Here is a 12,189-nt window from a genome sequence, read left to right on the forward strand (position 1 = left end):
CCGGCTTCTAAAAATCAGGAAACCACAGTGAGCATGCCCTTGAGACTCCAGATGAGCAGTCATTGAGAAATCCCAGTCCTTTTGTACAATTAGATATTATACACCGGCTCTTTGTACTCCTTGTCTCAGTGATGGAATCTAGCATCCTGTTTTATGGAGGAATTTTATGACTTATTAACTGCCAACAGTTCATAACCCCTCAGGCTTAATTAACTAGTCTCATTGGCCTAAAAAAGAAAGAAGAAGAAAGACTAATGTTTAAAATACAAACTAGATTTCTGCAGGAGGATCTATGGGTTATGGAGCATTTTTGCAATTCTTGAAAGAGCACTAAATATTCGGGTATTCGTTGATTTGCCAAGTTCCACTATTGAGGTCAAAGGGTTTGCAACCAGCTGAGTAAATTGGCTTCCTTGAAATGTTCAGTTCAGTTAGCAGTCCCTCCGCAGCGAGATCCACATCAAAAGGGAACCCAGATGCAGAAAGGACTTCATACTTTATGTTCATAAAATCATGACGGCTGCAGTTGACGATGTAAGAATATGATCTCATTAGCTTGGAGCAGCCTGATCCTCAAAAGGCCACAAGTGCCATTCATCCTCTACGCTCTTTGCTGGCAGGCCACTTTGAAGAATGAATTGCAAATCTTCTGACAAAGGACAGCATAAAAGATCTGCATATTCCATCAATACAATGCAGCTACATGCATATGAATCATTGGTAGCAATAACTTACTAGCAACAATTATTAGCAGCTATGATCACATTTTAAGCTGCAGTGCTAAACACGTATATGCTTGGAAATAATTGCCACTGAAAATCCATGGAACTTGTTTCCAAGGAAATACTCTTAGGATGTTGGTGTGCAAAATAGCTTTTTGAGACGGAATTTGTTCATAGTCACAACAGTCTTGTGAGGGCTTGTGTGTGGATTGACATAGATTATTACTGTCCATTCCCACTGGGCAGAGGAAATTACAAGGAGAGCAGCCAAACGAATAACAGCCACCCAGATCAGATTTGCCATCCTGGTGGCCTCTAGGTGTTTTAGACCACAGTGCCCATCAGCTGAATGGAATTGTCATCCATAGCATCTGAAAGACATCAAGTTGGTGAAGTCTGAGCCAGAGGAAGTCACGTGACCCTTTTCAGAAGGGCTGAGGCCAAGCTAGGAGCACTCTTTTGGTCAGAGCAACAAAGGGAGAGAGTCACCTGCCCAGCCACCCTATGCCAAATCCTCAGCAACCCTTCACCAGTGTCTTCCATAACCTTGCATCTTGGATCATGCTATCCCATATCATCTATCACTGAATTAGCAGGTACCTGATGGTTAGCTAAAGGAGAATGCAGTCCATGCATCTGGTAAGGGACTGCAAAGAAGTGAAATGTACCTATTGGCTGCATGGAGCCCAAGTGGGAAAGCCAGGAGGAGTGGGTAAAATATATCTGTGTACCTGGGCAGATGTGAGACTGGTTAGAAAAGCCTACGTGCCCATTTTGGAGGTTTTTGAAGTTTGAAGTTGTCGAATGCATTAGGAGAACTGTCCAGTCTCACAGAGTTTCTGTTAAACTGCTACAAGCACTGCTGTTTGCCATTTCATACCGGTGAAAAATTTGATTGTTTAAACTGAGAATATTCCTATTTCCTGACTTGGCAGTGAGATGCAATTATAGGACTGGCAGTCATAAGGAAAGACTTATGATTGCTTAGGTCAGTAGTTCTCACGCCGTGGAACAGTTCCTTTTGGGGGTATGGAAGATTTGGAGGGGGCATGAAGTTTCAGAGAAGGTTAGGATCCTGAGGCAGATGCTGCCTTCTTCTCCACCAGAGTCTCATGGTTCAAATGCTCCTCTGATGGGAAACCTACAAAAAGTTTTGGTTTCTTTGGATTTGTGTGTATGTACCCAATCATCTCAATGTGATTTAGGATTTAGGAAGAAAGGGCCTCTGCTATCTTGTTCTTATGAGGTTTCCTTGTGCATGGTTTTAGGGAAGAGAGATCTGCTTCTGATATTGGAATTTAAAAGCCAGCCCACAGATCCTTGCAGATCAGCTTGTATCTACCCACGAGCTTTTTGTACACTCTTCTGTGGAACAGATTATTGATGCTGGCTTTGACATGGAGGGGTCCAAGTTGAAACTGATAGAGGAACACAGGTTAAAGTGTTTAAATTATAATGTCACAAATAAGGAAGAACACATGCCAGACGTATTGGAACTTGGTCTCGGGGTAGATTCTACAGCTACCATACAAAAAGCAGATATGGTCTGGTTAGCCGTGGAAGGGACAGTCTATGAAAATTCCATACGCACAACATGGAGCTCTATGGTGAAAGGAAGGTGGGATAAAAACGCACTAAATAAACAAGTCAGTCAAATCTGTGCTCTAAATAATTTCCCAAAACTGAAGCATAGAACTACAATTTAATTAGGTTGCCGAACAACCTATTTGTGCTTCTCTTTTGCACTTGGCTCTGTGACCACTATGGATTTCACAAGGCCACACATCAAGTAAAAAAGGAGAGTGGGTGACCTACAAATCTTGGATCTGCCTCTCTGTGTCATTAAATGCATTCAGCTCCAGTGGGGACACGGATCTTCCAAAATAATGAAATTTGAGCATACTGGCTATCTATTCTCTATGCAAGCTGAGGTTTAGTTTCAGTTATTTTGGGGTAATGCAGAGTTGGAGTTACACAGTAATCCTGCAGGATGTTTTATGAATCCATAATATTATTAAGCTATTATTGATACTGTCAGAGCTGCCACCCAGTCCCAGCTCACATAGGACCAAGTCCGCCAGCGTTCACTTTATAAGAGTCTTTATTAAGTTACAGGTTTCATTTCCGAACTGCAGCGTGCAGCTCTACACCTTCTGCCCTAGGTCGGCGAAGACCCGTCTGAGTCCCCGCCTCTTGCACACCAGCTTAATACCCTAGCCTTGCTCCACCTCCTTCGCCTCTCCCTACGTCTCTGGGTCCTTCTGCCCCCCTGGGCCTCCTCCCTTCTACTCTCCTCTGACGCTGACCCCCCTGATCCTTCTGCCTCCTTGCGGCGGGCTTTAGGACCTGGCTCACTCTCCGGGCTGCTTACTGCTCCAGCTTCCGCTGCATTTGAACTTGGCGCGCGCGCCCAACTCTCTACTTTCCTCTTAACCGTTGCCTCGCTCTCTGAGGAGGGCGTGACCACCCCTGACTCGTGCCCTCCCTCCTGCTGACAGCCTCCGGAACCCGATGCCTGGCTACCTTCCTCCCTGCTGCTCTCAGTCTTGAGCGTGGGTCCCGACTTCCAGCTGCTGCCGCCCTCAGTTATGAGCGTGGGTCCCGACTTCCAGCTGCTGCTCTCTGAATCTCCTCTGTTCCCTTCCTCCTGGGGTGTCCCCCCGGATCCCCCCCTTGCTCTGCTCACTGGGGCTCCCTTTTGGGAGTCCTCTGACTCACTGCTTAGGCTTGGAGATCTCGGGTCGTCATCATCACTCATTTTCCCTTCGGATTCCTCCCCCTCGCTCTCTGCTTCCTCCCTTCTCTGCGTCTCTGCTCCTGAACCCCTGACATCCATCCCCCCCTCGAAGCCCCCCCTTCCCCCCTCCCCGCTTTCAGGTGTGGGTGCTGGGTGCTCCATCATCACGGGAGGGAATGCCGGATACAGTTCGCTCCCCGTGGTTGGCCGCCAACTGAAGACCTCCGAGTCTTCCTCCTCTCGGTCGCCGACGTTGACCTGTTCCGCTTCCATCTCTGTACCGCCGTGCTCGAACCCAAGGTCCTCCCCGAACACGTCCATGTCAGTCTCTGCGTCGGTCGCTCGCCCTGGCATCTCCAGCCACTTCCGGCGCCATTGCTCCTCCGGTCGATCGTCCCACCAATACGAGGTGTCTGACGCCGAACCCGCCGGCGATCCTTCTGGGGAACGGGTGCTCAGTGCGGGTTCCCCGTCCGAGTCGAATCCATGGAACGTGCTGGAAGAAAGTGTGGGCGTGAACAGCCAGTCGTCGAAGAAGCTCGCTGGCATGGGTCTGTGTGGGAAAAGGGCATGAAACTCGTCCTTGAGCAGGGGTTCCTCCAAAGCGTAGTCTGGCACCCAGCTATTGGCGCTGGCCCGGGTGCCCTCTCTGGCTAGGAGGTATTCGACTCCCTCTTCTCCCCATCTGGAGTCCAAAATCTCCGTGACCTCGTTGATGGGGTCTTGCTGCGTCACCCCTCGCGTCTCCGTCCGCTCCCGGAACGGACTCGGTGCCGTCCCTGGCTCCTGGAATCTGTGAGGTGCCTTGTAGGGAGTGAGCACCGACCTGTGGAACACCGGATGCATTCTGGAACCCTCTGGCAGCGCCAGTCGGAAGGCTACCGGGTTGATCTGTGCTTCGACTTGGTACGGACCAATTTGCTTGTGCCCCAACTTCTTCTTGGCTAGTGACCTGGTCGGCACTGCGTGGGCTGCCAACCAGACCCAGTCTCCCACTTGGATCTCTTCGCCAACCCGCCTGTGCTTGTCAGCTTGCACCTTGTAGGCGTGCTTAGCTAGCTCCAGCTGCCGTCTGAGTTGATCGTGTACCGCCTGCAACTCTGACGCGAACGCGTCCGCCGTCTGTGGTTCTCCGTCCCCCACTCTCTCCCGTCCCGGGAAGGTTCTGGGATTCCTCCCATTGTTGGCGAAGAACGGCGTCACCCCTGTGGACACGTGCTTCGTGTTGTTGTAAGCGAACTCGGCGAGCGGCAGGTAATCCACCCAGGTCGCAGGTTGTTGATTGGCATAGCATCTCAGGTACTGCTGCATGATGGCATTGACCCTCTCTGCTTGCCCGTTGGTCTGCGGGTGTCTTGCTGATGCCAGATCGACCTTGACATTTAGAAAACTCATCAGCTTCTGCCAGAAATTCGAGACGAACTGGCGCCCTCGGTCGGACAGGATAGACCGCGGCAGACCATGCACTTTGAACACGTGATCTATGAACAGTTTGGCGGTTTGTTCCGCCGTGGCCACCTTCGCACACGGAATGAAATGTGCCATCTTGGTGAACAAGTCCACCACCACTAGTACAGCTGTCTTGCCTCTCGAGCTGGGTAGATCCGTAACAAAGTCCAGGGCCACTCTCTCCCACGGTTCAAACGGCGTTTGCAGCGGTTCCAGCAGTCCCGCCGGTGGTTTGTGCACCGGTTTGGCCCTCTGGCAGGTGTCGCACCTCGCAACGTAGTCCGCGACTTCCCCTCTCAGTCTGGGCCACCAAAAGTCCCTTGCGACTAATTCCACCGTTTTTTCTGTGCCAAAGTGCCCGGCCGTGGGTGCGTCGTGCAGCTGCTGCAGTACCCTGGCGCGAAGTTCGTCTCCCGGCACGTAGATGGCCCCTTTACGTAAGAGCAAGCCGTCTCGTATCTGGAACTCGTCGCCCTTCGCCGTGCCCTTGTGCACCTCTGCCATCTTCGCCCGCGCGAAGGAGTCGTCCTGCAACGCCCGCCGCACCGCATCCAGGTCTACTGTGGCTGAAGCGCACGCCCACGCTGTTGGCGCGAAGATGTGCATGGCTGCCGCTGGCGTCGCCTCTTCGAGGTATTGCGGTTTGCGGGACAGTGCATCCGCCATGACGTTGGTGTCGCCTGGGACGTACTCTATTCGGAAATTGAAGTCAGCAAAGAACTCCGCCCAACGTATCTGCCTCTGGTTCAGGAACTGAGCCGTGCGCCAGTGCTCCAGATTCTTGTGATCCGTGCAGACCTGCACCGTGTGCTTGGCGCCGATCAGGAAGTGCCTCCACGCCTTGAAAGCTGCATGAATGGCCAGCAACTCCCTGTCCCAGATGGTGTAGTTCTGCTCCGACTTGCTGAGCTTTCTGGAGTAGAACGCTCCCGGCCTCCAGACCCCCTGTGGGTCCCTTTGCAGCAGGACAGCTCCCACTGCTCTATCGGACGCGTCTGTCTCTACCCGCATCGGTTTGCTGGGGTCGATATGCAGCAGTTGCTCTTCCGACGCGAAGAGACGCTTGAGTGCCTGAAAGGACTGCTCCGCCTGCTCCGTCCAGATGAATTTCTTTTTCTTGGAGCTTAGCGTGTCCGTAATGGCCGCCGTCTGCATCGCGAACCCCTTGATAAACTTGCGATAGAAGTTGGCGAAGCCGACAAACCGCTGGACCTCCTTCCGATTGCGCGGGCTCTTCCAATCCAACACCGCACGAACCTTGGCGCTGTCCATGGCTAGCCCCTTGTCCGACAACTTGTAACCCAAGAAATCCACCTCCGTCGTGTCGAACTGGCACTTCTCCAGTTTGGCGTACAGTCTATGCTGCTGCAGCCTCTTCAGCACCTCCCGAACATCTTGGTCATGGGCTTGCTGCGAGTCGGAGAATATCAGGATGTCATCCAGAAAGCAGACGCACTTCTTGTAAAGGAGTCCCGCCAACACATGATGCATGAAAGCTTGGAAACAGTGAGAACCGTTTTGCAATCCAAACGGCATCACTCTGTATTCGTAGGTGCCCAGAGGCGTGAACATGGCTGTCTTCCACTCATCGCCCTCCCTCATGCGGATGAGATTGTACGCACCTCGCAGGTCCAACTTGGTGAACACGCGTCCCTTGCGCACCGTCGCTAGCAGGTCGTCAATCCTGGGCATGGGGAAATCAGAAGGCTTGGTCATCTTGTTTAAGAGGCGAAAATCCACCACCAGTCTTTTCTGGGGCGTGTCCTTCTTCTTCACGAAGAAAACAGGACTGCCCCCTACTGCCCTGGACTCCCGGATGAAACCGCGCTGCAAATTGTGATCTATGAACTGTTTGAGTTCCTGTAATTCGTCCTCAGACATGGAATACAGCTTCCCTTTCGGCAGCGTCGCCCCTGGTAGGAGGTCAATCTTGCAGTCATATTGCCTGTGCGGTGGTAGCTTGTCAGCCTCTTTCTCGCAGAAGACCTCCAGAAAGTCCGCGTATTTGTGGGGGACTGCTTGCAACGTTCCCAACTGCAGTTGTGATTCCTCCTCCTCTCCCTCCTGTCTGGGCAGGATGCAGTGTTCTGCGCAATAAGAGGAGCCGAAGATCAGCTGTCTCTGGTACCAAGCCAGTGTCGGACTGTGCCTGTCCAGCCAACTCATGCCCAATACAATGGGCGTGTCCGACAGTTGGGTGACATTAAAACTGATGACTTCCCTGTGGTTGCCAAGGCGCATCACCATCGGTGGCGTTTGCTTCACCACCTGCCCCCCTAGCAACTCTCTGCCATCCACTGTGACGACTTGCAGGGGCAGAGTGGCAGGCAGTAGCTGTATAGCGTGCTGCTCCACAAAATCCTGCGCTATAAAGTCTGCGTTGCTTCCAGAATCCACAGAAAGCGGCACTTCGATAGTGACGCCATCGGGTAGCTGGAGAGATGCTGTGAGCTGCACTACTGGTTTGGGTGGGAGGGGGTCCGTGGGTTGCAAGATCGCTGGGGACTGCTTCACTGATGCGTCTGGCTGGGCCCCAGTGCCTCTGTCTCCAGCCAGACATCGTCGTTTCCCTGCTGTGGTTCTCCTTGCTGCGTTGCTGCAGTCACCATTGCTGAGGCTGCAGTGTGCTTGTGGAGCCTCCGGGGACACTCTTTCGCCAAATGGCCTGGATCCTCGCAGATGTAACACTTCCTGTTCCCTCTAGGAGGCTTCGCTTTCACTGCTGTCGGTGCTTGGGCTCTGGCTGCTGACTGAGCCCTTGCACCTCCAACCTCCATCGGTTCCCCTCCCCCTCCTGGCGGAGGTGTGGATTGCGCACGCGCTGCTTCTCTTGGAACGAAAGAGAAACTTCTCGCCGCTTCGCGCCCTCCACGTCCTTCATCTCTGCACCAGGGACGTTCTTCCAGCCTCACCCCCACAGTCAGCGCCCTTTGGACCACCTCCTGCGTGCTTCGGGGCCTCTCCCCCCTTGCAATTTCATCCTTGACCGCTGAGCTTAGACCCTCCCAGAACAGGTCTCTGACAGGGGGCGAATCCCGGTCCCACTCTAAGGCACTGACCAGCGCAAAAAAGCGGGCGTGATACTGCCGGACGCTTGCCCTCCCTTGTTTCAGTCCATGAATCTCCCGTCGGGCAAGATCCACATCAATAGTAGACAAAAAACACGCATCCATCGCTTTGATAAAGGCATCTGCATTCTGAAGCGCCGGATCTTTATCCCTCCACAAATTGCGTAGCCACGCTTTAGCATCCCCATGCAAATGGGATAGTATGAACCCCACTTTCTCTTCCTCATCTCTAAAGTCTTTTGCCAGCAGTTGCAGTGCGCACATTACGTCTGCTCGAAAATTGGGGTACTGTTGTAAATTCCCATCGAAGTGAGCCACAAGCCCTCCTGCTCTCCGTGCCAACCCAACCCCCTCCGGTCTGGGTCCTGGCTGCCCGTGTTTAACCCATGCTTCAAACCTGGCGTGGAGATCTCTGTAGGCGGCTGCCGCATCCTCCTCCCTCTTCTGGGATGCCAGTACCTCCGCGTTCAATTGGGTAACTGCCTGTTGCAGCGCTGCAACTTTCTCTGCTTCCGTCATCTCTGCTAACCGTCGTGAGCTTGCTCCCAAACACCGATCCCCTCCTCCAGCTGCCTCTCTCTCTGCTGCGAGATATCAGGTGTCCGAAGCTTTTTAAGAGACGGGTCTTACTGTCAGAGCTGCCACCCAGTCCCAGCTCACATAGGACCAAGTCCGCCAGCGTTCACTTTATAAGAGTCTTTATTAAGTTACAGGTTTCATTTCCGAACTGCAGCGTGCAGCTCTACACCTTCTGCCCTAGGTCGGCGAAGACCCGTCTGAGTCCCCGCCTCTTGCACACCAGCTTAATACCCTAGCCTTGCTCCACCTCCTTCGCCTCTCCCTACGTCTCTGGGTCCTTCTGCCCCCCTGGGCCTCCTCCCTTCTACTCTCCTCTGACGCTGACCCCCCTGATCCTTCTGCCTCCTTGCGGCGGGCTTTAGGACCTGGCTCACTCTCCGGGCTGCTTACTGCTCCAGCTTCCGCTGCATTTGAACTTGGCGCGCGCGCCCAACTCTCTACTTTCCTCTTAACCGTTGCCTCGCTCTCTGAGGAGGGCGTGACCACCCCTGACTCGTGCCCTCCCTCCTGCTGACAGCCTCCGGAACCCGATGCCTGGCTACCTTCCTCCCTGCTGCTCTCAGTCTTGAGCGTGGGTCCCGACTTCCAGCTGCTGCCGCCCTCAGTTATGAGCGTGGGTCCCGACTTCCAGCTGCTGCTCTCTGAATCTCCTCTGTTCCCTTCCTCCTGGGGTGTCCCCCCGGATCCCCCCCTTGCTCTGCTCACTGGGGCTCCCTTTTGGGAGTCCTCTGACTCACTGCTTAGGCTTGGAGATCTCGGGTCGTCATCATCACTCATTTTCCCTTCGGATTCCTCCCCCTCGCTCTCTGCTTCCTCCCTTCTCTGCGTCTCTGCTCCTGAACCCCTGACAGATACGTTCAAATTAATGCTGAAATGGGATTGTGTTATTTCATTAAGGAAAATAGCTCCTGGGGAAATGAAAACCGCAAAACATAGTTTAAAGAATTTTAAAATTCATGGTGAGCTCATTAGTATGTTCAGCAAAACCTGTTCCCAAGGAGCCGTAATGGCTTATTGTGCAGGTAATCATCGCAATATATCACAGTATGCCATTCAAAGATTTCCAAGTATAATGAAGCCAAATGTAGTCTAGTTGCAGTTGCTGCTAAAGACATGTGTGTTGCCAACTCTTTAAAATGTCAATTCTAACTAAGACTCGACCAAAATTCCCTCACAGTTTCCTATTAGTTAATAATAATAATAATAATAATAATAATAATAATAATAATAATAAGGGGCAGTGATTTTCTGCTGCTTTCTTGGGGCAGAGAAAAACTTCTCAGAATGAAACATCTCAGAAATGGTTGAGCTTTGCAGAGTGCCTTGGGAGTGAGACAATATGACGTGATGTGGCATCAGTCCCAGTACATTCCTGGGGGAAGAGCCCTGCGCCACTGTCAATATTGCAAGGCACTTTTGAGTAGCACAAGAACTATTGCTTAATACCAAACAAAGAGGGATGGGTGGTGGTGGTGGTGGTGGGAACCATGACCAACTTGTAAGATTAGGTAATGGAAGCAGGAACCTCCTTCTGAAAAACTGAGAGAAATTCTTCCTTTCCCATCATCTTTCTGGAGGGTTTCATGGAAAAACATTTTATTGGCATTTTCACCTCAGCTCTAGTTATTAAAATTTAGATGCAATTTTTAAGCCACATAGGCCCTGAAAGTCTTTCGATAATGCTAGAACATCAGCCTAAAGGGCGTAAAGGTAAAGGGACCCCTGACCATTAGGACCAGTTGTGACCGACTCTGGGGTTGGGGCGCTCATCTCACTTTATTGGCCGAGGGAGCCGGCGTACAAGCTTTCGGGTCATGTGGCCAGCATGACTAAGCTGCTTCTGGCTGTTTACCTTCCCGCCGGAGCGGTAACTATTTATCTTCTTGCACTTTGACGTGCTTTCGAACTGCTAGGTTGGCAGGAGCAGGGACTGAGCAGCAGGAGCTCACCCCGTCGCAGGGATTCGAACCGCCAACCTTCTGATCAGCAAGTCCTACGCTCTGTGGTTTAACCCACAGCGCCCCCTGCATCACAATCTTGCAGAACACAATATAATGGTGGCTCAGGGCTGCAACAGAAATGACCTAGATGCCACTTAACAGTAACACTACTCACTAGTTTAGCTCTTGAGAACTTTCCCCTGCTTCAGGCACATTCCCACTACTCTTGCTATGCTTTTATTAGGTGTCCGCTAACGGAGATAGAGTGAGTGCTTTAACCTCCGGGGTAAGCTCGATCATCGAGAGGGTATTGGGGAAAGCACAAGAAGCCCAAAAGGGAATTTTGGGCGCAGAGCTTCGGCAGCACGATTTGCAGGCTTTGCTGCCCTCCCCACCATGGCGAAAGGTCTCTTTCTGCCAATGCGTGAGCCCAAGATATGAGCTCATGAGCCACCAGAGATAACTTCTATAATAATACATGCCATTCAAGTTCTCAGCACTGATGCTGTCTTCAGAATATGCATTCCTAATTTGATATTTCTGAGATGTACGATGACATTTATTTTCTCTCCAGAAACTAAAGGGCAGGGCAGGGAAGGCTGTGGCTCCGTTGTACATCAGATTTTGCATTAAATCTTTGACATCTCCAGGCAGTGCTAGCAGAGACCATGGAGAGCCACTGCATCAATGTATAGAAAATACTGAGTTAGACCAATGGTCTAAACTTATATGATATTGTAAATATTGTTTTCACAGTATATGGATGTTACTCTTCCAGTTATCTGTCCAAATAAACAATTGCTGAGACAGCAAAACATGGGTGGTAAGCCTCTTGTGCATGCTATTTTTTCTGTATACATTAACTTTGTGTATGCTATTTCTAATATTGCCACAAAGGCTACACTGCTACACATACTTGTCTGGAAACAAATCCTATGGAAGACAATGAGGCTTTCTTCTGAGTAGACATGTGTAAGCCAAATATATTATTTATTCCTTGAAAACAGATGCTGCCATAAAGGATGTTGGATAATTCCATCAGAAACAGAAATGGGAGTGGAAACTGACAATTTGCACGTTTGTCTGAGATCAGGACCGAAAATCATGCAAGCAAATATGAGTGGTATTCTCTATCTCTGTTTTGTTTTTGTTTTTTAGATTACAAACACTGCATAAATGATATTATAGTCTGCATTGTTCTCATGGTTTTCCTTCCATTGAAACACACTGAAGTTAATTATGTGATTAATTACAATAGTTTCAGCCATATCAGATAGCGAGATGAACAATGTAGGTTTCAACAGAAGCTGAACTGTAGTGGAACAGAAACGATGCTGAATGCAGCAAACACAGGACGGAGTGGAAATTTTTGCCTTCTTGCATCTCCAGCTGCCACAATTAATTTTAACAAATTATTGTAAATACTGGTGCATTTTCTCCCCATATATTTTGTATGGGGTAAAAATGGAATACACGTTATTTTTCAACAAAACATGAGTAGTAGTGCTGATAGACAAAGAAAGAGAGCAAGTAATTTTTTTGTCTGATAAATGGTCACCTCAAATAAAGGAAATAGTTCCAGTGTAGATGCTGGTAGCAGGATAAATGGGGACATTTTTGTTGCACAGTACATAGTTGAAACACCAAACCTTTAGGTTCCATGCACAATTTTATCCAAGGGCAAAGCTAAAGAA

General features: G+C 50.6%; 1 protein-coding gene across 5 annotated transcripts in view; it reads right to left on the reverse strand.

Annotated features, from left to right (window-relative positions):
* HDAC9 (histone deacetylase 9) overlaps positions 1-12,189 on the reverse strand; it is a 484,232-nt gene that overhangs the window by 87,156 nt on the left and 384,887 nt on the right. The window lies entirely within an intron of this gene.

This window comes from Podarcis vaucheri, assembly GCF_965113315.1.
Source record: "Podarcis vaucheri genome assembly, chromosome: 12".
Lineage (NCBI taxonomy): Eukaryota > Metazoa > Chordata > Lepidosauria > Squamata > Lacertidae > Podarcis > Podarcis vaucheri.